The following is a 24427-nucleotide window of genomic DNA, read 5'->3' as shown; positions in this document are numbered from 1 at the left end:
ACTAGTAGACTATCTATTGCAGCCTTTAAGACTAGTAGACTCTCAATTGTAGCCTTGAAGACTAGTAGACTATCAATTGTAGCCATGAAGACTAGTAGACTATCTATTGTAGCCTTTAAGACTAGTAGACTCTCAATTGTAGCCTTGAAGACTAGTAGACTATCTATTGTAACCTTGAAGATTAGTAGACTCTCAATTGTAGCCTTTAAGACTAGTAGACTATCAATTGTAGCCTTGAAGACTAGTAGACTATCTATTGTAGCCTTTAAGACAAGTAGACTCTCAATTGTAGCCTTTAAGACTAGTAGACTCTCAATTGTAGCCTTTAAGACTAGTAGACTCTCAATTGTAGCCTTTAAGACTAGTAGACTATCAATTGTAGCCTTTAAGACTAGTAGACTCTCAATTGTAACCTTTAAGACTAGTAGACTCTCAATTGTAACCTTTAAGACCAGTAGACTATCAATTGTAGCCTTTAAGACCAGTAGACTCTCAATTGTAGCCTTTAAGACTAGTAGACTCTCAGTTGAAACCTTTAACACTAGTAGACTCTCAATTGTAGCCTTTAAGACTAGTAGACTATCAATTGTAACCTTTAAGACCAGTAGACTCTCAATTGTAACCTTTAAGACCAGTAGACTATCAATTGTAGCCTTTAAGACCAGTAGACTCTCAATTGTAGCCTTTAAGACCAGTAGACTCTCAATTGTAACCTTTAAGACCAGTAGACTCTCAATTGTAGCCTTTAAGACTAGTAGACTCTCAATTGTAACCTTTAAGACCAGTAGACTCTCAATTGTAGCCTTTAAGACTAGTAGACTATCAATTGTAACCTTTAAGACCAGTAGACTCTCAATTGTAACCTTTAAGACCAGTAGACTATCAATTGTAGCCTTTAAGACCAGTAGACTCTCAATTGTAGCCTTTAAGACCAGTAGACTCTCAGTTGTAACCTTTAAGACCAGTAGACTCTCAATTGTAACCTTTAAGACTAGTAGACTCTCAGTTGTAACCTTTAACACTAGTAGACTCTCAATTGTAGCCTTTAAGACTAGTAGACTCTCAATTGTAACCTTTAAGACCAGTAGACTCTCAATTGTAGCCTTTAAGACCAGTAGACTCTCAATTGTAGCCTTGAAGACCAGTAGACTCTCAATTGTAGCCTTTAAGACCAGTAGACTCTCAATTGTAACCTTTAAGACTACTAGACTCTCAGTTGTAACCTTTAAGACCAGTAGACAATCAATTGTAACCTTTAAGACCAGTAGACAATCAATTGTAACCTTTAAGACCAGTAGACTCTCAATTGTAACCTTTAAGACCAGTAGACAATCAATTGTAACCTTTAAGACCAGTGGACTCTCAATTGTAGCCTTTAAGACCAGTAGACTATCAATTGTAACCTTTAAGACCAGTAGACAATCAATAGTAGCCTTTAAGACCAGTAGACAATCAATTGTAACCTTTAAGACCAGTAGACAATCAATTGTAGCCTTTAAGACCAGTAGACTATCAATTGTAACCTTTAAGACCAGTAGACAATCAATTGTAACCTTTAAGACCAGTAGACAATCAATTGTAGCCTTTAAGACCAGTAGACTCTCAATTGTAGCCTTTAAGACCAGTAGACTATCAATTGTAACCTTTAAGACCAGTAGACAATCAATTGTAGCCTTTAAGACCAGTAGACAATCAATTGTAGCCTTTAAGACCAGTAGACTATCAATTGTAACCTTTAAGACCAGTAGACAATCAATTGTAGCCTTTAAGACCAGTAGACTCTCAATTGTAGCCTCACTAATAAACATTAGTTAACAACTGCTTTGGGCAGAGAACTCAACATTTTCCTTAGTTCTCACTGTAAAATATAAAATCCCTGCCCCAAACATAACATTTGTGCTGTTCTAATCTCAACAAATGCTCCTGGGTGTCAGGGTGCAGGACTTAGCAAACACCTTCCCTATGTGCCCTATCCCTTCCCTATGTGCCCTATCCCTTCCCTATGTGCCCTATCCCTTCCCTATGTGCCCTGTCCCTCCCCTATGTGCCCTGTCCCTTCCCTATGTGCCCTATCCCTTCCCTATGTGCCCTATCCCTTCCCTATGTGCCCTGTCCCTTCCCTATGTGCCCTATCCCCTTCCCTATGTGCCCTATCCCTTCCCTATGTGCCCTATCCCTTCCCTATGTGCCCTGTCCCTTCCCTATGTGCCCTATCCCTTCCCTATGTGCCCTATCCCTTCCCTATGTGCCCTATCCCTTCCCTATGTGCCCTATCCCTTCCCTATGTGCCCTATCCCTTCCCTATGTGCCCTATCCCTTCCCTATGTGCCCTATCCCTTCCCTATTTGCCCTATCCCTTCCCTATGTGCCCTATCCCTTCCCTATGTGCCCTATCCCTTCCCTATGTGCCCTATCCCTTCCCTATGTGCCCTATCCCTTCCCTATGTGCCCTATCCCTCCCCTATGTGCCCTATCCCTTCCCTATGTGCCCTGTCCCTTCCCTATGTGCCCTGTCCTTCCTATGTGCCCTATGTGCCCTATCCCTATGCCCTGTCCCTTCCTATGTGCCCTATCCCTTCCCTATGTGCCCTATCCCTTCCCTATGTGCCCTATCCCTTCCCTATGTGCCCTATCCCTTCCCTATGTGCCCTATCCCTTCCCTATGTGCCCTATCCCTTCCCTATGTGCCCTATCCCTTCCCTATGTGCCCTATCCCTTCCCTATGTGCCCTATCCCTCCCTATGTGCCCTGTCCTTCCCTATGTGCCCTATCCTTCCCTATGTGCCCTGTCCCTTCCCTATGTAGCCCGTTCCCTCCCCTATGTGCCCTAATCCCTCCCCTATGTGCCCTATCCCTCCCCTATTGTGCCCTATCCCTCCCCTTCCCGTATCCCCCTTTGCCCTTGTCCCTCCCTGATGGTGCCCTATCCCTCCCCTATGTGCCCTATCCCTTCCCTATGTGCCCTATGCCCTCCCTATGTGCCCTATCCCCTCCCTATGTGCCCTGTCCCTTTCCCGATGTGCCCTATCCCTTCCCTATGTGCCCTATCCTCTCCCCTATGTGCCCTGTCCCTTCCCTAGTGTGCCCTAATCCCTCCCCTATGTGCCCCTATCCCTTCCCCTATGTGCCCTTCCCTTCCCTATGTGCCCGTATCCCTCCCCCTATGCTGCGACTATCCCATTCCCTATGCTGCCCTATCCCTTCCCTATGTGCCCCTATCCCTCCCCTATGTGCCCTTCCCTTCCCTATGCGCCCCTATCCCTCCCAATGTGCCCTATTCCGCTTCCCTATGTTGCCCTATCCCTCCCTAAGTGCCCTGGTCCCTTCCCTATGTGCCCTATCCCTTCCCTTGCCCTGTCCCTTCCCTATGTGCCTATCCCTCCCTATGTGCCCTATCCCTTCCCTATGTGCCCTATCCCTTCCCTATGTGCCCTATCCCTTCCCCTATGTGCCCTATCCCTTCCCTATGTGCCCTATCCCTTCCCTATGTGCCCTATCCCTTCCCCTATGTGCCCTATCCCTTCCCTATGTGCCCTATCCCTCCCCTATGTGCCCTATCCCTCCCCTATGTGCCCTATCCCTCCCCTATGTGCCCTATCCCTCCCCTATGTGCCCTGTCCCTCCCTATGTGCCCCTATCCCTTCCCCCTATGTGCCCTATCCCCTTCCCTATGTGCCCTATCCCTTCCCTATGTGCCCTATCCCTTCCCTATGTGCCCTGTCCCTTCCTATGTGCCCTATCCCTCCCTATGTGCCCTATCCCTTCCCTATGTGCCCTGTCCCTTCCCTATGTGCCCTATCCCCTTCCCTATGTGCCCTATCCCTTCCCTATGTGCCTATCCCTTCCCTATGTGCCCTATCCCTTCCCTATGTGCCCCTATCCCTCCCCTATGTGCCCTATCCCTTCCCTATGTGCCCTATCCCTTCCCTATGTGCCCTATCCCTTCCCTATGTGCCCTATCCCTCCCCTATGTGCCCTATCCCTTCCCTATGTGCCCTATCCCTTCCCTATGTGCCCTATCCCTTCCCTATGTGCCCTATCCCTTCCCTATGTGCCCTATCCCTTCCCTATGTGCCCTATCCCTTCCCTATGTGCCCTATCCCTTCCCTATGTGCCCTATCCCTTCCCTATGTGCCCTGTCCCTTCCCTATGTGCCCTATCCCTTCCCTATGTGCCCTATCCCTTCCCTATGTGCCCCTTGTCCCTTCCCTATGTGCCCTATCCCTTCCCTATGTGCCCTATCCCTTCCCTATGTGCCCTGTCCCTTCCCTATGTGCCCTATCCCTCCCCTATGTGCCCTATCCCTTCCCTATGTGCCCTATCCCTTCCCTATGTGCCCTATCCCTTCCCTATGTGCCCTGTCCCTTCCCTATGTGCCCTATCCCTTCCTATTGCCCTGTCCTTCCCTATGTGCCCTGTCCCTTCCCTATGTGCCCTATCCCTCCCCTATGTGCCCTATCCCTTCCCTATGTGCCCTGTCCCTTCCCTATGTGCCCTATCCCTTCCCTATGTGCCCTGTCCCTTCCCTATGTGCCCTGTCCCTTCCCTATGTGCCCTATCCCTTCCCTATGTGCCCTATCCCTTCCCTATGTGCCCTATCCCTTCCCTATGTGCCCTGTCCCTTCCCTATGTGCCCTATCCCTTCCCTATGTGCCCTGTCCCTTCCCTATGTGCCCTATCCCTTCCCTATGTGCCCTGTCCCTGCCCAGGTTCAGGTAGATACTGCTTCCATCCAGCTCATACCTATTTGCTACCTGAACCCAAAGCTTTTGGTATCTGGAATCCCCTGTGAAATGCTCATCTCTGTCTTTTATTCCCTCCCCACCTCCTACCTCCCACGTCCAAGATGGCAGAACCCCCTCTCTCCCTCCCCCAACTCCTTCCTCAATCTTTTTGCACTTCCAACTCCTTCTTCAGTCTGTACCCCCTCCCCCTACTCGTTGCCTTTCTATCCCCTCTTCTCACTCTTCTTACTTATTCCCTCTGCCCTTTCTCCATCTGTCCCTTCTTACCCCCCTCCCCTGGTCTTTCCCAATTTCCTTATCTTCTCCACCTTCTCCCTGATCCTTCTCTGACCTTCCTCTCCCCTTTCGTTACTCTACTTTCCTGATCTCTGTACCCCCCATCCCTTACTCACTACATTGCCTCTCTATGATATCACCATTCTGTGTGCCCATAACCTACTCTTTACCTACTCCTTCCCTATCTCTGCTCCATCTGTGCCTCTTTTCTGCTCCATCACTCATCTCCATATCATCTCCTCCTCCTCCTCCTCCTCCTCCTCCTCCTCACTTATTTCCTGATCTCTGTGCAGTTACCCACATCTCCCTTCTTCTTCCCCGGGGCTGATTTACAAATATAGGTGCTATAATTACAACAGTGCAGTTACCCACAGCAACCAATCAGATCTTTGCATTCATCTGCTAACTTGTAGAACACTGAATGCCATTGGCACTTGGGCAATTTAGCGCCTCTGTTAGTAAGTCCCACCATCTCCATGTTTCTCATTGGCTCCTGGGCTCTGTGCCGCTTTTATATTTAGTATTTAATATAGAGTTTTATTATCACAGCCTCCAGTAGTGATCTACATTGCAGTCCTTGTCCTGTTTAGTGAACTACAATTCCCAGCATGCACCTTGGCTCACTGTTATAGTAGAGCAGCTGAAGCAGTTTTATTCCACCTTCCATAAAAAAAAATTCTGTGTGAAATGAGATTTTAAGTCGCCAAGAATCCGGCCTTTCTCTTCTGCACTTTGGGAGGTAAGAAAGCTTCTCCAGGAAAATATAAATCAAGTTAAATCTCTCTGATTCTTAAATGAATCTCCCCGGCTCCATTTGTAGGGGGAATGTGTAACCTTTACACCGGCGCATCAGCCAATCAATACTCTGTCGGCACCAACGCAGCCTATAGACTCCCTCTCCCCAGAAACGGCTGCAATAATAATAATAACGCAGGATCTGTACAGCCAAACGGGAAATAGTGTTTCCTAATCCCTCAAATACTTCAATATTGTGTCTTTCAGAAAAGAATTCAGCTGAGATTGGGGGGAACTTTGTTTAGTGTTACATCAAGGTGGGATTATAGGTGGGAGAAAGGAGTTTTATTTTGGGCCCCAATGCCAAATGGGCCCCTGAGAGAAGTAGCAATGGGGATAATAGCCTCTGGGAAGGGACTGGGGCTGTGGGATAGCAGGTATAGTAGGGAGAGATGGTGCCTATAGTAGCAGTGGGGGGATAATAGCCTCTGGGAAGGGACTGGGGCTGTGGGATAGCAGGTATAGTAGGGAGAGATGGTGCCTATAGTAGCAGTGGGGGATAATAGCCTCTGGGAAGGGACTGGGGCTGTGGGTTAGCAGGTATAGTAGGGAGAGATGGTGCCTATAGTAGCAGTGGGGGGATAATAGCCTCTGGGAAGGGACTGGGGCTGTGGGATAGCAGGTATAGTAGGGAGAGATGGTGCCTATAGTAGCAGTGGGGGATAATAGCCTCTGGGAAGGGACTGGGGCTGTGGGTTAGCAGGTATAGTAGGGAGAGATGGTGCCTATAGTAGCAGTGGGGGGATTAGCCTCTGGGAAGGGACTGGGGCTGTGGGATAGCAGGTATAGTAGGGAGAGATGGTGCCTATAGTAGCAGTGGGGGGATAATAGCCTCTGGGAAGGGACTGGGGCTGTGGGATAGCAGGTATAGTAGGGAGAGATGGTGCCTATAGTAGCAGTGGGGGGATAATAGCCTCTGGGAAGGGACTGGGGCTGTGGGATAGCAGGTATAGTAGGGAGAGATGGTGCCTATAGTAGCAGTGGGGGGATAATAGCCTCTGGGAAGGGACTGGGGCTGTGGGATAGCAGGTATAGTAGGGAGAGATGGTGCCTATAGTAGCAGTGGGGGGGATAATAGCCTCTGGGAAGGGACTGGGGCTGTGGGATAGCAGGTATAGTAGGGGAGAGATGGTGCCTATAGTAGCAGTGGGGGGATAGCCTGGGAAGGGACTGGGGCTGTGGGATAGCAGGTATAGTAGGGAGAGATGGTGCCTATAGTAGCAGTGGGGGATAATAGCCTCTGGGAAGGGACTGGGGCTGTGGGATAGCAGGTATAGTAGGGAGAGATGGTGCCTATAGTAGCAGTGGGGGGATAATAGCCTCTGGGAAGGGACTGGGGGCTGTGGGATAGCAGGTATAGTAGGGAGAGATGGTGCCTATAGTAGCAGTGGGGGGATAATAGCCTCTGGGAAGGGACTGGGGCTGTGGGATAGCAGGTATAGTAGGGAGAGATGGTGCCTATAGTAGCAGTGGGGGGATAATAGCCTCTGGGAAGGGACTGGGGCTGTGGGATAGCAGGTATAGTAGGGAGAGATGGTGCCTATAGTAGCAGTGGGGGGATAATAGCCTCTGGGAAGGGACTGGGGCTGTGGGATAGCAGGTATAGTAGGGAGAGATGGTGCCTATAGTAAGCAGTGGGGGGATAATAGCCTCTGGGAAGGGACTGGGGCTGTGGGATAGCAGGTATAGTAGGGAGAGATGGTGCCTATAGTAGCAGTGGGGGGATAATAGCCTCTGGGAAGGGACTGGGGCTGTGGATAGCAGGTATAGTAGGGAGAGATGGTGCCTATAGTAGCAGTGGGGGATAATAGCCTCTGGGAAGGGACTGGGGCTGTGGGATAGCAGTATAGTAGGGAGAGATGGTGGCCTATAGTAGCATTGGGGGGATAATAGCCTCTGGGAAGGACTGGGCTGTGGGATAGCAGGTATAGTAGGGAGAGATGGTGCCTATAGTAGGCAGTGGGATAATAGCCTCTGGGAAGGGACTGGGGCTGTGGGATAGCAGGTATAGTAGGGAGAGATGGTGCCTATAGTAGCAGTGGGGGGATAATAGCCTCTGGGAAGGGACTGGGGCTGTGGGATAGCAGGTATAGTAGGGAGAGATGGTGCCTATAGTAGCAGTGGGGGATAATAGCCTCTGGGAAGGGACTGGGCTGTGGGATAGCAGGTATAGTAGGGAGAGATGGTGCCTATAGTATCAGTGGGGGGATAAAAGCCTCTGGGAAGGGACTGGGGCTGTGGGATAGCAGGTATAGTAGGGAGAGATGGTGCCTATAGTAGCAGTGGGGGATAATAGCCTCTGGGAAGGGACTGGGGCTGTGGGATAGCAGGTATAGTAGGGAGAGATGGTGCCTATAGTATCAGTGGGGGGATAAAAGCCTCTGGGAAGGGACTGGGGCTGTGGGATAGCAGGTATAGTAGGGAGAGATGGTGCCTATAGTAGCAGTGGGGGGATAATAGCCTCTGGGAAGGGACTGGGGCTGTGGGATAGCAGGTATAGTAGGGGGAGATGGTGCCTATAGTAGCAGTGGGGGGATAATAGCCTCTGGGAAGGGACTGGGGCTGTGGGATAGCAGGTATAGTAGGGAGAGATGGTGCCTATAGTAGCAGTGGGGGGATAATAGCCTCTGGGAAGGGACTGGGGCTGTGGGATAGCAGGTATAGTAGGTAGTGGCTGAGAGGATATGACGGTAGGTGGGTAGGTGGCTAGGTGGGTAATATTACATTGATTTAGAAACCAAAGAACAACCAATGATATATTTTCTTTCTTTTTAACTGCTGATTTGTCACATGACTATGGGGATTAGAATGGGTTACGACACCATTGGGTTATGGCACCTAATGATGTAAAAATGGGGAGAGAAGACCTGGGTGGGGAGGAGGAGACCTGGGTGGGGGGGAGGAGACCTGGGTGGGGGGGAGGAGACCTGGGTGGGGGGAGGTGCCAGGGATATACTGTATCTGCCATCCTGCTCGCTGCTATATGAATGGGATAGTGGTTTCTGGTGGAGGGACCCTAAGTAATTTGGGGGGACATCGGGGCATATTGATCTAAATCCCATTTCCAACGTTTTCACTGGGACTGAACGTTTGAGAGGGAAATGGGGCCCATTTAGACCCTGAATTAGAAACAAACTGCCTTTAATCTCACTGTGAAACTGGCAGCCTCTTGCTGTCGGCCTGTGAGAGCGGCTGGCAGTTGCACTAAGAGCTCCTACAGACGCCGCTGATAAGCGCTAGGGATGGGAGAGACAGGCTTTATCAGCCACGTCCCGCACTGGAGAGACTCTTAGCGATTATCAGCTCCCACAAGTTTGGGTCTAAAGTAAAAGCTGTTAATGGACTGGTCCTAATGGGAACCATTGTGGAACATCCCTGCAGCGATTAGATATTCCCAGTCCCACTCTCTCCTATCATTCTGGGCAAAAAGAGTCAAATGGGGGGGGGAGATAAAGAGAGTCAGTGTGAGAAATGATCTGCCCGGGAAGGACTCGGCCATAGGGTTCAGGGAGGGACGAGGCACATCAAATATGGCCAATAAAATGCTTCTTTATGGAGCTCTGTTACCATGGTAACATGTGAATCAGTTTGTCCCCCCAGTGGACACTTTGATTAACTGCAGTTAAAACCAGCCAGCTTCCTGTGGGAGGGCTCTGTGCACCCCGGGGTCGCTGACCCTGACTGCCAAGGGGCGAATGGAGAGTCGCACTAATGAATCAGATTGTTGCTCCTTGTTTCCAGCTACAACTTACTAACCATTTGGTTGCTAGTGAGGTCTCCCTTTAACCACGTCAAGTTGGGGTCCGATCCCCCTGACCAGTAACAGGATTCCCAGTAACAGGATTCCCAGTAACAGGATTCCCAGTTGTTATAAGTCTGTGATTTACATGAGACTGTTCATTATCCCACTGGCCAAATTATAGAAGCCACGGGGGCTAATATTTCTCAGCACTTTTACAGGTTTTCTGTAATGTCTCCATCTCCATCTTGCCCTACTGTCCCCATCTTGTTCTACCATCTCCGGATTGTCTTCCTTACAGCCCCCCTGGCATTCCCAGTACCCAGAGGCACAAACAGCCCCCCAGCCCAATAAATAGTGACTGTCTGTGGCACCTTACAGCCCCCCTGGCATTCCCAGTACCCAGAGGCACAAACAGCCCCCCCCCCCCAGCCCAATAAATAGTGACTGTCTGTGGCACCTTACAGCCCCCCTGGCATTCCCAGTACCCAGAGGCACAAACAGGCCCCCCCCAGCCCAATAAATAGTGACTGTCTGTGGCACCTTACAGCCCCCCTGGCATTCCCAGTACCCAGAGACACAAACAGCCCCCCAGCCCAATAAATAGTGACTGTCTATGGCACCTTACAGCCCCCCTGGCATTCCCAGTACCCAGAGGCACAAACAGCCCCCCAGCCCAATAAATAGTGACTGTCTATGGCACCTTACAGCCCCCCTGGCATTCCCAGTACCCAGAGGCACAAACAGCCCCCCCCCAGCCCAATAAATAGTGACTGTCTGTGGCACCTTACAGCCCCCCTGGCGTTCCCAGTACCCAGAGGCACAAACAGCCCCCCCCGCCCAATAAATAGTGACTGTCTGTGGCACCTTACAGCCCCCCTGGCATTCCCAGTACCCAGAGGCACAAACAGCCCCCCCAGCCCAATAAATAGCATTTGCCAGAACCCACAGACTGGCCGTTGGCGCCAAACCATCTATAAGCTCTTTAGGTACTAAAACAAATGGCACTTATACCCAATAACCTGTGTTCAGTTCCTAAAATAGTCAGATGTCTGGCAATTTGATTGGGTCAATTTGATTGAATGGGTGGGCTTCCATTTAGTATTATAGCTACAATACCTGTCAGAATATATGTTTCACTAAACCCCAAGCAACTGGCATTTATGTCTTGATCCAATGACAACACACCTTCCGGCTATGGTTTTGGCCACCCAAGACTGGCACTGCCCACCCTTTAGGTGCCACGGAGCAGCTATGGGAGAAGGGTTGTACCAAGGTGCAGCAAGGGGCTGGAGGAGACAGTGGGTAATGCTAAAACAAGAACAACAGTGACGATATATTATATATATTATATAGTTTAATACATTATATTATATAATTTAATAAATTATATTGTATAGTTTAATACATTATATTGTATAGTTTAATACATTATATTGTATAGTTTAATACATTATATTGTATAGTTTAATACATTATATTGTATAGTTTAATACATTATATTGTATAGTTTAATACATTATATTGTATAGTTTAATACATTATATTATACAGTTTAATACATTATATTGTATAGTTTAATACATTATATTATATAGTTTAATACATTATATTGTATAGTTTAATACATTATATTGTATAGTTTAATACATTATATTGTATAGTTTAATACATTATATTGTATAGTTTAATACATTATATTGTATAGTTTAATACATTATATTATACAGTTTAATACATTATATTGTATAGTTTAATACATTATATTATATAGTTTAATACATTATATTGTATAGTTTAATACATTATATTATATAGTTTAATACATTATATTATACAGTTTAAAACATTATATTATATAGTTTAATACATTATATTATACAGTTTAATACATTATATTGTATAGTTTAATACATTATATTATATAGTTTAATACATTATATTGTATAGTTTAATACATTATATTATACAGTTTAATACATTATATTGTATAGTTTAATACATTATATTGTATAGTTTAATACATTATATTATATAGTTTAATACATTATATTGTATAGTTTAATACATTATATTGTATAGTTTAATACATTATATTGTATAGTTTAATACATTATATTATACAGTTTAATACATTATATTGTATAGTTTAATACATTATATTGTATAGTTTAATACATTATATTGCTGCCATTGACAATCTGTTCCTTTGGCATTTTTGTTTGGTGGGAGAGACAGACTTTATATTGATTTTTATGGATTTTTGGAGAATAAATGACATTCTCATGGCAGCAGCCCAGCTCTATGGGATTTACACACAGGGTGTGTTCTGGTAGTTATGTAACTGGCACAGGTTCATATGGGGGTTATCCCTTTATTCCCTTTCACACAGTGAGGCCAGGCCTGCGCGGCGCTGTAGGTGTGTACTTACCGGCACTTATTGCCGTGCATTGTGCTTGTGCAAGCCGGCGCTGTAGGTGTGTACTTACCGGCACTTATTGCCGTGCATTGTGCTTGTGCAAGCCGGCGCTGTAGGTGTGTACTTACCGGCACTTATTGCCGTGCATTGTGCTTGTGCAAGCCGGCGCTGTCTGGGAATGTCCCGGAGCTCACGATTGTGCGAATGTGTTTGTGCCTCACTATTTGCTGACATGAAAGGAGATACAAGTAGATAACAAAAGTCATTGTGGGTTCCACATGCCATGGCAAGCTTCCCGGGGGCCCTGCTTCCCTCCCTGGTCCCCCCCCCAGCACCTCATTATTCTGCCCTGTCATTGTCATCTCTGCCTTCTGCTTCTTAACTATTCCCTTTATGTCTTCCCGGACTGTTAGGGATCTGCCCCGGGGTCTCACTGTGTGCCCAGCAATTCCCCCAGATACAGGCCGGTGTCCCCCTATAAAGCCCAGCTATGGGGGTGCAGATCAGATCCCAGATACAGACCGGTGTCCCCCTATAAAGCCCAGCTATGGGGGTGCAGATCAGATCCCAGATACAGACCGGTGTCCCCCTATAAAGCCCAGCTATGGGGGTGCAGATCAGATCCCAGATACAGACCGGTGTCCCCCTATAAAGCGCAGCTATGGGGGTGCAGATCAGATCCCAGATACAGACCGGTGTCCCCCTATAAAGCGCAGCTATGGGGGTGCAGATCAGATCCCAGATACAGGCCGGTGTCCCCCTATAAAGCCCAGCTATGGGGGTGCAGATCAGATCCCAGATACAGGCCGGTGTCCCCCTATAAAGCCCAGCTATGGGGGTGCAGATCAGATCCCAGATACAGACCGGTGTCCCCCTATAAAGCCCAGCTATGGGGGTGCAGATCAGATCCCAGATACAGACCGGTGTCCCCCTATAAAGCCCAGCTATGGGGGTGCAGATCAGATCCCAGATACAGACCGGTGTCCCCCTATAAAGCCCAGCTATGGGGGTGCAGATCCGATCCCAGATACAGACCGGTGTCCCCCTATAAAGCCCAGCTATGGGGGTGCAGATCCGATCCCAGATACAGACCGGTGTCCCCCTATAAAGCCCAGCTATGGGGGTGCAGATCAGATCCCAGATACAGACCGGTGTCCCCCCATAAAGCGCAGCTATGGGGGTGCAGATCAGATCCCAGATACAGACCGGTGTCCCCCTATAAAGCGCAGCTATGGGGGTGCAGATCAGATCCCAGATACAGACCGGTGTATCCGTGTATCCGTGTGTCTGTATCCGTGTATCCGTGTGTCCGTGTGTCCGTGTACCCGTGTATCCATGTATCCGTGTGTCCGGATTGAGTCTATAATCAATGGGAATATTTGGCCGTTGCAGGGAACCATTTTAATTAATTGCAATTTTCTCTGCATTCTGGAGGCTGCGGCGGAACAATGCGACTATTCATGCCGGGAGGATTCACCTCGCTATTAATATAGACTTCCCACTTACAAATTCTTCATTTATTAAAAGGGAATTGAGCGGAGACCTGCCAGGAATCGGAGCCCCCGTCGCCGCTCAGGTTAATAACACAATTGCCCTGATGATTGATAGGCTGAGCGGCAGAATTGGCTTTATTTACTGGTACCGTCCTGCGACACCAACACCGTCAGTGAGACGCCATTCCCAGAACCCCCGGCCCAGCGGGTCACAGGTTAAACAGCCTAATGTGCCGCCGGATGTGCCAGCTTTAGTGCCGACGGGACCCCAATCAGCAACAGCCCCCCCAGAGCCTTCAGCACAACAAGGTTAACAGGTTGAGTCAGGATCTGACTAGGCCAGTGGGACACTGGGAAAAAACCCGGTGGGCCCCAGCTCTCGTGGCCCCGCCCACTCACACCTGACCCCCACCTGCCCATCCCCGTTGCTCCCCCACTGCCCTACTCCCCCAATGCGGCAAAGTAAGTGTAAGGTGCCCATGGGGGGGGGCAATGGGTGAGCAGCGGGGGTCCCAGTCTAACCCGGGGTTGAGTAAATACTCTCCACTTATAGGTTGCTATAGGTTACTAGACCAGCAGCAAACTCTGTGCCCCTCTGGGGCAGGTACTAATGTGAACAATAAGGAATTTCTTTGCTCATTTATCAACACTGGGCAAATTTGCCCATGGACAGTAACGCATAGCAACCAATCAGTGATTGGCTTATTTCAGCCAGCTGCAGGTAAAACAATGAATGCAACAATTTGATTGGTTGCCATAGGTTACTGCCCATGGGCAAATTTGCCCAATGTTGATAAATGACCCCCAGTGGCTCTATATATACAGTGAATATAGGATAATAATAATAACTAGACGCTTGCACTGCGACATGGCAGCTCCCTGAGGCCCCCGTAGCCCTATATAAAGGTTATTATTATTATTATTGGGCAGCCAGACAGTAAATGACACCTCCCCTGCGTCTCCGAGCTCTCAATGTGCCAATCACAGAGCCCATACGCTGCTTTATGGCTAATTAGGAACAATGAAACAATGTATTTCCTGGAATCCGACGCTCCGAAGTCTCTAAATTAGAAGTCGGGATATTCAGACGCGTCGGAGCTTCCCCGGGAGACTTGCCCGCCATTACTATAAATACAGCCCCCCCCAGGAAGGATTTCTCCCTCTTTTACAGGGAATTGTGGGATAAAATGGAAAGTGATGCAGATCAGTAACTTTCACATTCTGATGGGGGATTTCATTACAATGTTTCCCTTTTCCCTTCAGGTACAAAGGTTAGATTGTGAGCTCTAGGGGCAAGGGACCCAGCATGGCTTCCTAAATCTGGGGCAGAGCTGCACTGGGGTGAGGGACCCAGAGGGGCTACAGTTGCCCCAATGTGGGCAGATACCTTTAGGCTATGGGTACTTTCCAGGCTGGACTGGCAATCTGTGGGTTCTGGCAAATGCCCTGGTACCTGGTACTTTCAAAGGGCATTTTCAATGTAAAATCTGCACAGTGATTGGTGGGTTCAAGTAAAATGGAGGACAGGAGGCAGTGGGGCGATGGTGTTTCTCTGCCGGCTTGTGTGCCCTAGAGGTGCCCATACTCGGGCCAGTTCTAGCTGTTGTTATCTGTCCTTTAGACCCATTCGGCAGCTTATCTGCCCGTGTATGGGCACCAGAGACGGGCCTCCCCTACTGGCCTAAAATTACCCAGATCTCGATCGGGCAGGTTTGATTTTTCCGTCGGATCGGGGACCTCATTGTTGATGCGGTTGGTGCCTATACCCGCCGTTCTAATTAGCCCAATATCGCCCACCTGTAGTTGGGAATATCAGGAGAAGACCCTGACCCAAGGCATCCCTATAGGTCACTGGGGAGCAGCAAATCAAAATGCTGCATTCAGAGTGGCCAGTCCCAACCATCCAATCACCTACTACAGATTTGGCAAACAACCAATGCAATGCTGGCAATCCCCAATGATATCTCTGCCCAGCAGGACACACGGGCGGCTTTGACTCCAGAGAGAAAACCAATAAATGGTGCCCCTTGTCCATCTCTCCGGAAGCGAATGTCTCGCTGGGCATCTCAATTGATCATTGATAGGAGGAAACACAATGTTGTATCTCAACATCAAAGAGCCCGGCCTCGTTCCCTTCATTTATTACTTACAGTTGAACAGCGGCCAAAGAAACGGCCTATCAGCCAAAAGCATTACCCTGGCAGCCGGCCAGGCAAAATATTCTTTCTTTTCCTTTACGGTGATGGCAGAGCCGCTCTGACTCTCCTCCCCAGTACAAACAGAATGATTGCAGATAGGAATCAGGACTTGCCCGCCCCGGGGCCACACTATATTAGGCTATTAGAGTTTCTCAGGAACCTGTGCCAGTTAGAGATGTGAGGCACGGCGGGATTATATGTACAGACATGTTATTACCGGGCTCAGGGCTCACACTCATACGGGGCAAATATATCAGAGATATCAGAGATGGTCATTATATTTCCGTGAGCAGTAACCACAGATAATAATCAGCCATAAAGTATCATCGACATTATTTGATCCCACTGTCTGCATCTTGCCACAGTCCTCTTATTTTGCTGCTGCCCCCATCTTGCGCTACTGTCTCCATCTTGCCCATATGTCTCCATCTTGCCCTAGTGTCTTCATCTTGTCCTTCTGTCTCCATCTTGTCCAACTGTTCCCCTTATGTCCTACTGTCTCCATCTTGTCCTACTGTCTCCATCTTGTCCTTCTGTCCCCATCTTGTCCAACTGTTCCCCTTATGTCCTACTGTCTCCATCTTGCCCTACTGACTCCATCTTGTCCTTCTGTCCCCATCTTGTCCAACTGTTCCCCTTGTGTCCTACTATCTCCATCTTGTGCTACTGTCTCTCTTGTCCTACTGTCTCCTTCTTGTCCTACTGTCTCTCTTGTTCTACTGTCTCCATCTTGCCCTACTGTCTCTCTTGTCCTACTGTCTCCATCTTGTCCTACTGTCTCTCTTATCCTACTGTCTCCCTCATGTCCTTCTGTCTCCATCTTGTCCAACTGTTGTCTCTCTTATCCTACTGTCTCCCTTATGTCCTACTGTCTCCATCTTGTCCTTCTGTCCCCATCTTGTCCAACTGTTCCCCTTGTGTCCTACTGTCTCTCTTGCCCTACTGTCTCCCTCATGTCCTTCTGTCCCCATCTTGTCCAACTGTTGTCTCTCTTATCCTACTGTCTCCCTTATGTCCTACTGTCTCCATCTTGTCCTTCTGTCCCCATCTTGTCCAACTGTTCCCCTTGTGTCCTACTGTCTCTCTTGTCCTACTGTCTCCCTCATGTCCTTCTGTCCCCATCTTGTCCTACTGTCTCCCTCATGTCCTTCTGTCCCCATCTTGCCCTACTGCCTCCATCTTGTTCTACTGGTTCCATTTTGCCCTACTGTCTCCCTCTTGCCCTACTGCCTCCATCTTGTTCTACTGGTTCCATTTTGCCCTACTGTCCCCATTTTGTCCTACTTGTCTCCCTCATGTCCATCTGTCTCCATCTTGTCCTACTTTTACCATCTTGCTTTAATGTCTCCAGCTTGTCTTGTGGCCATACACAGGCCGATTCTAGTTGCCGATATCAGTCCCTTAGACCGATTGGGCAGCTTATTGGCCCATGTATGGGCCACATTGGCTCGTTGATGTGGTTCCCGAACCAACGGATGCCTATACCCCTTGTTCTACTTTGATTGTTTGGCCTTAGGGCCAAATGACCAAATTAGCCTGATATCGCCCACCCCCTGGGGATATTGAGAGAAGATCCACTCGTTTGACGACCTCGCGAAGCAAGTGGATCTTAGCTTGGATAGCCACCTTTACTGTCTCTTTTAGTACTGTCTCCTTCTTATCCTGCTGTCTCCATCTTGTCCTGCTGTCTCCCTCTTATCCAATGGCAGTTCCATGGCTGGGCAGGGAGTGTGAGTTGGCTCTGACTTACAGACGCCTTCAGCAAAACCAACTGTATCCTGCCCGGTTATCTTTACTAGCTCACCCCCCACCTCTTTTCTGTAAGAATATTGGCACTGATCCAAGGAATTAGGATGACCCCCCCCATCCTTTCTATTTGTATTATAAGAACCCAGATGATAACGTCCTACATACTCGTTCTATCGTTTGTCCCACAAATATTTTGCCCCGCAGAACTTTACTTTCCCTGTCACCTCTGGGACTAGTTTGGCTTTATCATAGCAACGGCACATACTAAACAGAGATAAAGAACTCGGAGTTCACACGCTGAGCGTTAAACCCTGATAGAGCGCAGGATATTCTACACTGGGACTGATAACCCCGAGTTGGGGTCGGCCGCAGGGGGACACACCCACCCTCAGGGGGTCCCACTCATGTACAGAAAGCAGATTTGTGTAGGCCGGGAAAGAAAACAATGGGGCTCATTTATCAATGCATCGCAGCACACAAACCGACGCAATTATGATTATGCGCCATTTTGTGGGCACACGCAATTGCATATGCGTTACGTTGCGTTGGTTCATTTATTTTTCCGCCAGTTCTTTTTATGCACATGTCGCAAAAACTGGGCAATAATGTCGCAAACAACTACATGTTTTTTGGGGGTGTGGCTAGGGGCGTGTTTTAAGTGCCCAATTTTTGCGAGAGTGCTCCCTTTGCGCCTATATATGTGCTATTTGCGCGTATATAGGGGCAGATTTGCGCAGGCGCGGCTGCATTTAAATCTTTACGCCTGTTCATTTGTGGCGTATTTCTGACTGCGCGTTCTTCAACATTTGCGCTAGTGTATTCGCAGATTTGCGCTACAATAACCTAATTTAGGTATGTCATTAATAAAACCATGTTAATGTTAATTTATGATATGTTGATTAGCATTATTAGAAAAATATAATTGTTAATTTGTTTACAATATTTAATAACATTTACCCTTTTTTTTAACTTTGTCCTTATCTATAAAGGCAGTTTCCCTTGTTAATGTGATGGAGCCTTTCATATCTTTTTTCCATTTAAACACCAACTGACTAGGTTGTTAAGTTAGGAAGTATATAGTTGGTACGGGCTTATTAGAGCATTAGCTTGCGCCAGCTATGCACACAATTTATGACAAGTTTTGCGTCGTCATATGTGCAGTTTTGCGACATCATATGTGCATGTTTGTATGGCGCAGCAGTTTGCGTCAAAACTAGCGCATGAAACTTTAAGCGACCGTGTTTGCACTATACTGTTAAATATGCTTATGCGCAGGGCAAAAGTTTTGCCTCTGCGACTATTATAGCGCTGCGATGCATTGGTAAATGAGCCCCAATATGTTTAATCTGCCTGCGCCATTGTGGCCCCATCACAGGGTTGGGACTCATTAATATAGTCTGTCGTCTGGAGACGCTCATGTCAAGTTCCAGAATAGAGATGAAAGAATGGGATAAAAAAATAAAAAGTTGGATGCATGGGGCCTCTGATTGGCTGCTACTGATATATACTATATTCACTATATTGGCCAATCCATCCAGGGACTGATACTGCAGGTAACTACTGTAACCCTTTCTTGGCTGTACTGCCTCAATCCAGATGCTCTCAGGCAACATGGGGGCAGGAGAGAAACATGGGAACAGCAGGGCAGGATGAAACCATAGATCAAGATGGCGGCAGTAGGACAGTTGGTGACAGTATAGGAAGATAAAGACAGTAGGGCAAGATGGAAACAGCAGGGCAGGATGGAAACCATAGATCAAGATGGTGGCAGTAGGGCAGTTGGTGACAGTATAGGAAGATGGAGATAAAGAAAGTAGCGCAATATGGAAACAGCAAGGCAGTATTTAGTCAGGATGGACTCATGCCAATAGGTGGAGACAGTAGAAAATATAGAGACAGTAGAGGAAGATGGAAACAGTGAGGCAAACTGGAGACAGTACAATATATGGAGGCAGTAAGACTCAGTGGGGCATGATGGATACAAAATGGAGGAAGGAAAGATGGCAACCATAGAGCTAGGTGGAGACAGCAGGGCAACATGGTGGTTGTAGAGCACAATAGAAAGCATAGGGCAAGATGGAAGCTGTAGTCAAGATGGTAACAGTTAGGCAGATGGTGACAGTAGGACGAGATGGAGACAATAGAAAAGTTGAAGGCAGAAAAGCAAGAGTCAGTAGGCTGGGGTAAGATAGTGATAGTTGGGCAAGAGGGCAATATTAAGACAAGATGAAGGAAGTAGGAAAAGATGGTAACTTTTGAGCTATATGAAGACAGAGTGGCAAGATGGCGGCAGTAGGGCAACTTAGTGAGTGACACTAACACTTTATTTTAACGTTGCCCTTTGGTTGTTATTGAGGTACCCAGGAGGAAGGCTCCAAAACAGAACATTTGGGGGGGGGGGGGGTGCACTATGTTAGCAGAAACAAAGCAATGAAGTTAAAAAAACACATTTTTCTTTAGCTTAAAAATTAACAACCATTCAGGTCCAGGAGCCAAAATCAACAGCAACAAAAGGAGCCCGTGAGATGGAAGTAATGAGTTGGTCAAACAGAAAACTCGTCAGGGAAGTGCCCAGCGAAGCGAAGAAGGGGGGAGCAATAGTGCACAGACCGGGCAAAGATTCATCTAATTCCAAATAAAAAACCATTTGTCTCGTCCCTAGATGCGCCCCTAGCCCAAGGCTACTGGTCTGTACCAACAGGTTTCCTGTATTTCCTTATAATGAGCCCTCCAGACACAGCCATCGTGTTATGGTTCCAGTTCGGCTATACTGGGCATAGACTGGAAGCTCCTGTTAGGTTGCCCGGAGTGACCACCCACCTACTAAACCAAAATAGACTGGTCCAGTCATTTGGTCCTTTTACAAATGATTGGATCATACTACAGGGAAAGGGCCCAATCAGAGCCAGCGCTGTCCCAAACACCTGACACTTGGCCAGATACTGATTGGTCAGTCTGTCCACCTTCAAACTCTGACCAGTTGACTTGGGCATAAGCCCTTTATTAACCCCCTCTATGTTTTGGAGAAGGGATCTGTGACCTTAGAAGCCCCCCACTATGACCCAGCCCCCCCATATACCTGTGGCTGCCTTGATGGCAGTTGCTCAGCAGATAAATTCCCTTTTTCACGTGAGATTTCTGGGGCCGCGCTGCGATTACTCACTTTGGAATGAATTTCCACATCAGAAGGAAGAATGAGCGCACAGAGAAGGCATTAGGGGAAGGAGCCGTTTCCCCTAATGTGAGTGTTTGTTTACCGGGGTGCCTAGCTACTGCATCCGACTCCCCCCGAAACCACATCACCTGTTAATAAAAGTCCCACATTTCCAGACAGAACTGAATGTGCTCTCTTCTGGGAACTCTATGGCAATGTTCCCTCCCCGGCCAGCCTTATTCCTGCAACAACATCACTCATCGCAATATCAGCCCTTGGCTTGCTAAGGATGCTGGGAAATATGGTTAGGAGCACCCGAGGGCCAATGGTTTTTGATCTTATTCCCAATATATGCGTATATAACACATATAACAATTGGCACTGTCTCTATTTTATTATTGGGCCATGATTTGCTAGGCCCTAGGAGGTCCTCTCCAAACCAGAACTCCATGTTCTTTAACCCCCAATGCAGCCCCTAGAATTGGTGCCATAAGACCATTTGCAAAATGTTGCACTGTCTCCTGGGAGCAATAAATGCACCAACTGCAGGGAGTGTTTAGTTCAACAACACACACAGGGCCACAGGCTGGACACTGATGTACAGTACATAATGAATTGATCAAACGTGCACTACTCAGTTGGGCTTATTCACTAATAGTGCAAAGTGCAAAAAATTGGTGCCATGTAGCACCCTGCACCCTATTCCTGGGGCTGCAATGTTGGGTGCAATGTTGGGTGTTGAGAACCAAGACCTGAGCCTTTCTCATAAATACATCACTTCTTGGGGTTAGAAGTAATGTATTCATTGGGGGTAGACTGGGCACCCCCTTGGATGCCCCCTTGCTTGCCCCCAGCTTGCCACAGTCGGGTCCTAAGGGACCACTTGCACCCATGGCATTAGCCAATAAACCCTAACCTGGGCCACCATTGGGGGGGAGAAGGGCTACAGTTGTGGCAAACCCCATGAAATCTTCTCCTGTCATGAAAGTTACACAAATTGCTTAAGTTACGTATAAAGTTACGCCAAAACTTAGGCAATTTGCGTAACTTCCCCAAAAACCACCTAGAAAACGACGTAACTTGCGAATCCAGCAAAAGCCAATGCAGAGAAGCTTTACAGGGACAAACCCACTGACCCCCAATGAACTGACTGACTTATTAGCTCATTCATTTTACCTGCTTATTATAGAGTAACATCGGCTGTTTATATCGCACACACAAGGGGTGTGGCCAAAATGTCAGTACTGCGCGTTTGTGTTCATGGGGGGCCCCATATAAATAACTTGTATGGGGCCCCAAATTTTCTGATGCCTCTACACGTGGGCAAATGTTGGCTGGATTGCCCACAAACTGTAGCCAACATATTCTCTGTACCCCCCGTAAGGCTTAAAAGTCAGTTATTCTTGTCTTTTTGTTCCCCCCCCAATGTGAGAGACAGGGAAATTCCATTAGAAAGCAATGCGCCATCCCGGCTGTCACAGCGTCAGGCCTGACTCAATACAATCTGTCCCCTTTGTTAGCACGGCGGCGCCCACATTCATTTCTTTGGTATTTGTCCCATTCCAGAGCTGATTTCATTAGAGTATTACCCGGCGCTGGGCGCCCACCCACGGACAAAGGAAAATCTGAACCAAACTGCTGTGGCTCTTTCCAAGAACAGGAATGGCGCCAACCCTGCACGGGACACACTCCCCTCTCTCACACATGGGCACAAAGTGGGTAAATCCTAGTCATTGCTCTCTCCTTAATAAACAGATATCCCATCACTGTCCTGGGGTCCGCACATAATGGGGCCCCCACCAATCCACAGTTCTAAACATTGGCGTAAGTGACAGTAGGGCAAAATGGTGACAGTGGCACTCAGGGCCAGAAATAGGGGTATGCAGGCAAGGTACTAGGGCTGTATATATATATATTAAGTGCCTGTGCCTTGGAAGGCAGCATTGGGGGACGGCACACATATATAAATGTGTTTTGGGGGTGGTGGTTAGTGGGGGCTCAATTTGAGAGGGAGCGAGCAAGTAGACTGAGTAGGGGGGAGCGAGGTTTATGGGGGGCATAGGGACCAGGGTAGGTTGGTGTGCCCTACTGAGCGTAGTGGGTGTTGCAGTTGGGGGTATGGCAGGCAGGGTGCTGGGTGGAGTAGCATTTCCCTTGGGTGCCAATACTGGCCCCGCTACTGTAGCACCCTATATATCCCTATATATAACCTGTGGCCTTTATTTCAAACCTCAGACGTCTTACTAAAATATAAAAGCAATCGTTCCCCTAACAGCGTATTGTCCCCCCGAGAAATGGAACGAGTGTCTGTGCCTTTTCTAGCACAGGATTGTGGGTAGAGCGAGACCCAACGCGCCATTCACACAGACTGGATGAAAGCGAATTCTAATGGATTGGAAACAGATGAAAAAACACAAGAACAAAGTGTCAGATTTGGACAAAAACCAGATGCCATTTACTTCTTTTTTTTTTGTTTTTTTGGCAATTGCTTGACATTCTCCAAAATCCCCCAGTGAGGGGCACCCTGGAGCCCACCGAGGCCCAAATCAGCCAGTGTCTGGGCCATTCGACCCTGTGGGTACCCTGAGAATGGGATGTTCACTTTACATGTTTAGTAGGTTGCAGATTATATCTAAGTGTTGCTATTGGTCATATTTAATCATTTAAATTCAAATAATATCTGGCTTCCAGATGAAATGGCTAAACAGTCACTTGATCAGAGGAATGGCTAAAGAGCCCCCTAACCAAGGGAGGCGTGGCTAAACAGCCCCCTAACCAAGGGAGGAGTGGCTAAATAGGCCCCTAACCAAGGGAGGAGTGGCTAAACAGTCCCCTAACCAAGGGAGGAGTGGCTAAACAGCCCCCTAACCAAGGGAGGAGTGGCTAAACAGTCCCCTAACCAAGGGAGGAGTGGCTAAAGAGGCCCCTAACCAAGGGAGGAGTGGCTAAACAGTCCCCTAACCAAGGGAGGAGAGGCTAAACTGTCCCCTAACCAAGGGAGGAGTGGCTAAATAGGCCCCTAACCAAGGGAGGAGTGGCTAAATAGGCCCCTAACCAAGGGAGGAGTGGCTAAACAGCCCCCTAACCAAGGGAGGAGTGGCTAAACAGTCCCCTAACCAAGGGAGGCGTGGCTAAACAGACCCCTAACCAAGGGAGGAGTGGCTAAACAGTCCCCTAGCCAAGGGAGGAGTGGCTAAAGAGGCCCCTAACCAAGGGAGGAGTGGCTAAACAGCCCCCTAACCAAGGGAGGAGTGGCTAAAGAGCCCCCTAACCAAGGGAGGAGTGGCTAAAGAGCCCCTTACCATGGGAGGAGTGGCTAAACAGCCCCTAACCAAGGGAGGAGTGGCTAAACAGCCCCCTAACCAAGGGAGGAGTGGCTAAACAGTCCCCTAACCAAGGGAGGCGTGGCTAAACAGACCCCTAACCAAGGGAGGAGTGGCTAAACAGTCCCCTAGCCAAGGGAGGAGTGGCTAAAGAGGCCCCTAACCAAGGGAGGAGTGGCTAACAGCCCCCTAACCAAGGGGAGTGGAGGCTAAACTGTCCCCTAACCAAGGGAGGAGTGGCTAAATAGGCCCCTAACCAAGGGAGGAGTGGCTAAACAGCCCCTAACCAAGGGAGGAGTGGCTAAACAGTCACCTAACCAAGGGAGGAGTGGCTAAACAGCCCCCTAACCAAGGGAGGAGTGGCTAAACAGTCCCCTAACCAAGGGAGGAGTGGCTAAAGAGGCCCCTAACCAAGGGAGGAGTGGCTAAACAGCCCTCTAACCAAGGGAGGAGTGGCTAAAGAGCCCCCTAACCAAGGGAGGAGTGGCTAAAGAGCCCCCTAACCAAGGGAGGAGTGGCTAAAGAGCCCCCTAACC

The sequence above is a fragment of the Xenopus tropicalis genome, chromosome 1 (assembly GCF_000004195.4).
Source record: "Xenopus tropicalis strain Nigerian chromosome 1, UCB_Xtro_10.0, whole genome shotgun sequence".
NCBI classification, from domain to species: Eukaryota; Metazoa; Chordata; class Amphibia; order Anura; family Pipidae; genus Xenopus; species Xenopus tropicalis.
The sequence above is the reverse complement of the archived record's forward strand: the minus strand, read 5'-3'. Positions refer to the sequence as shown.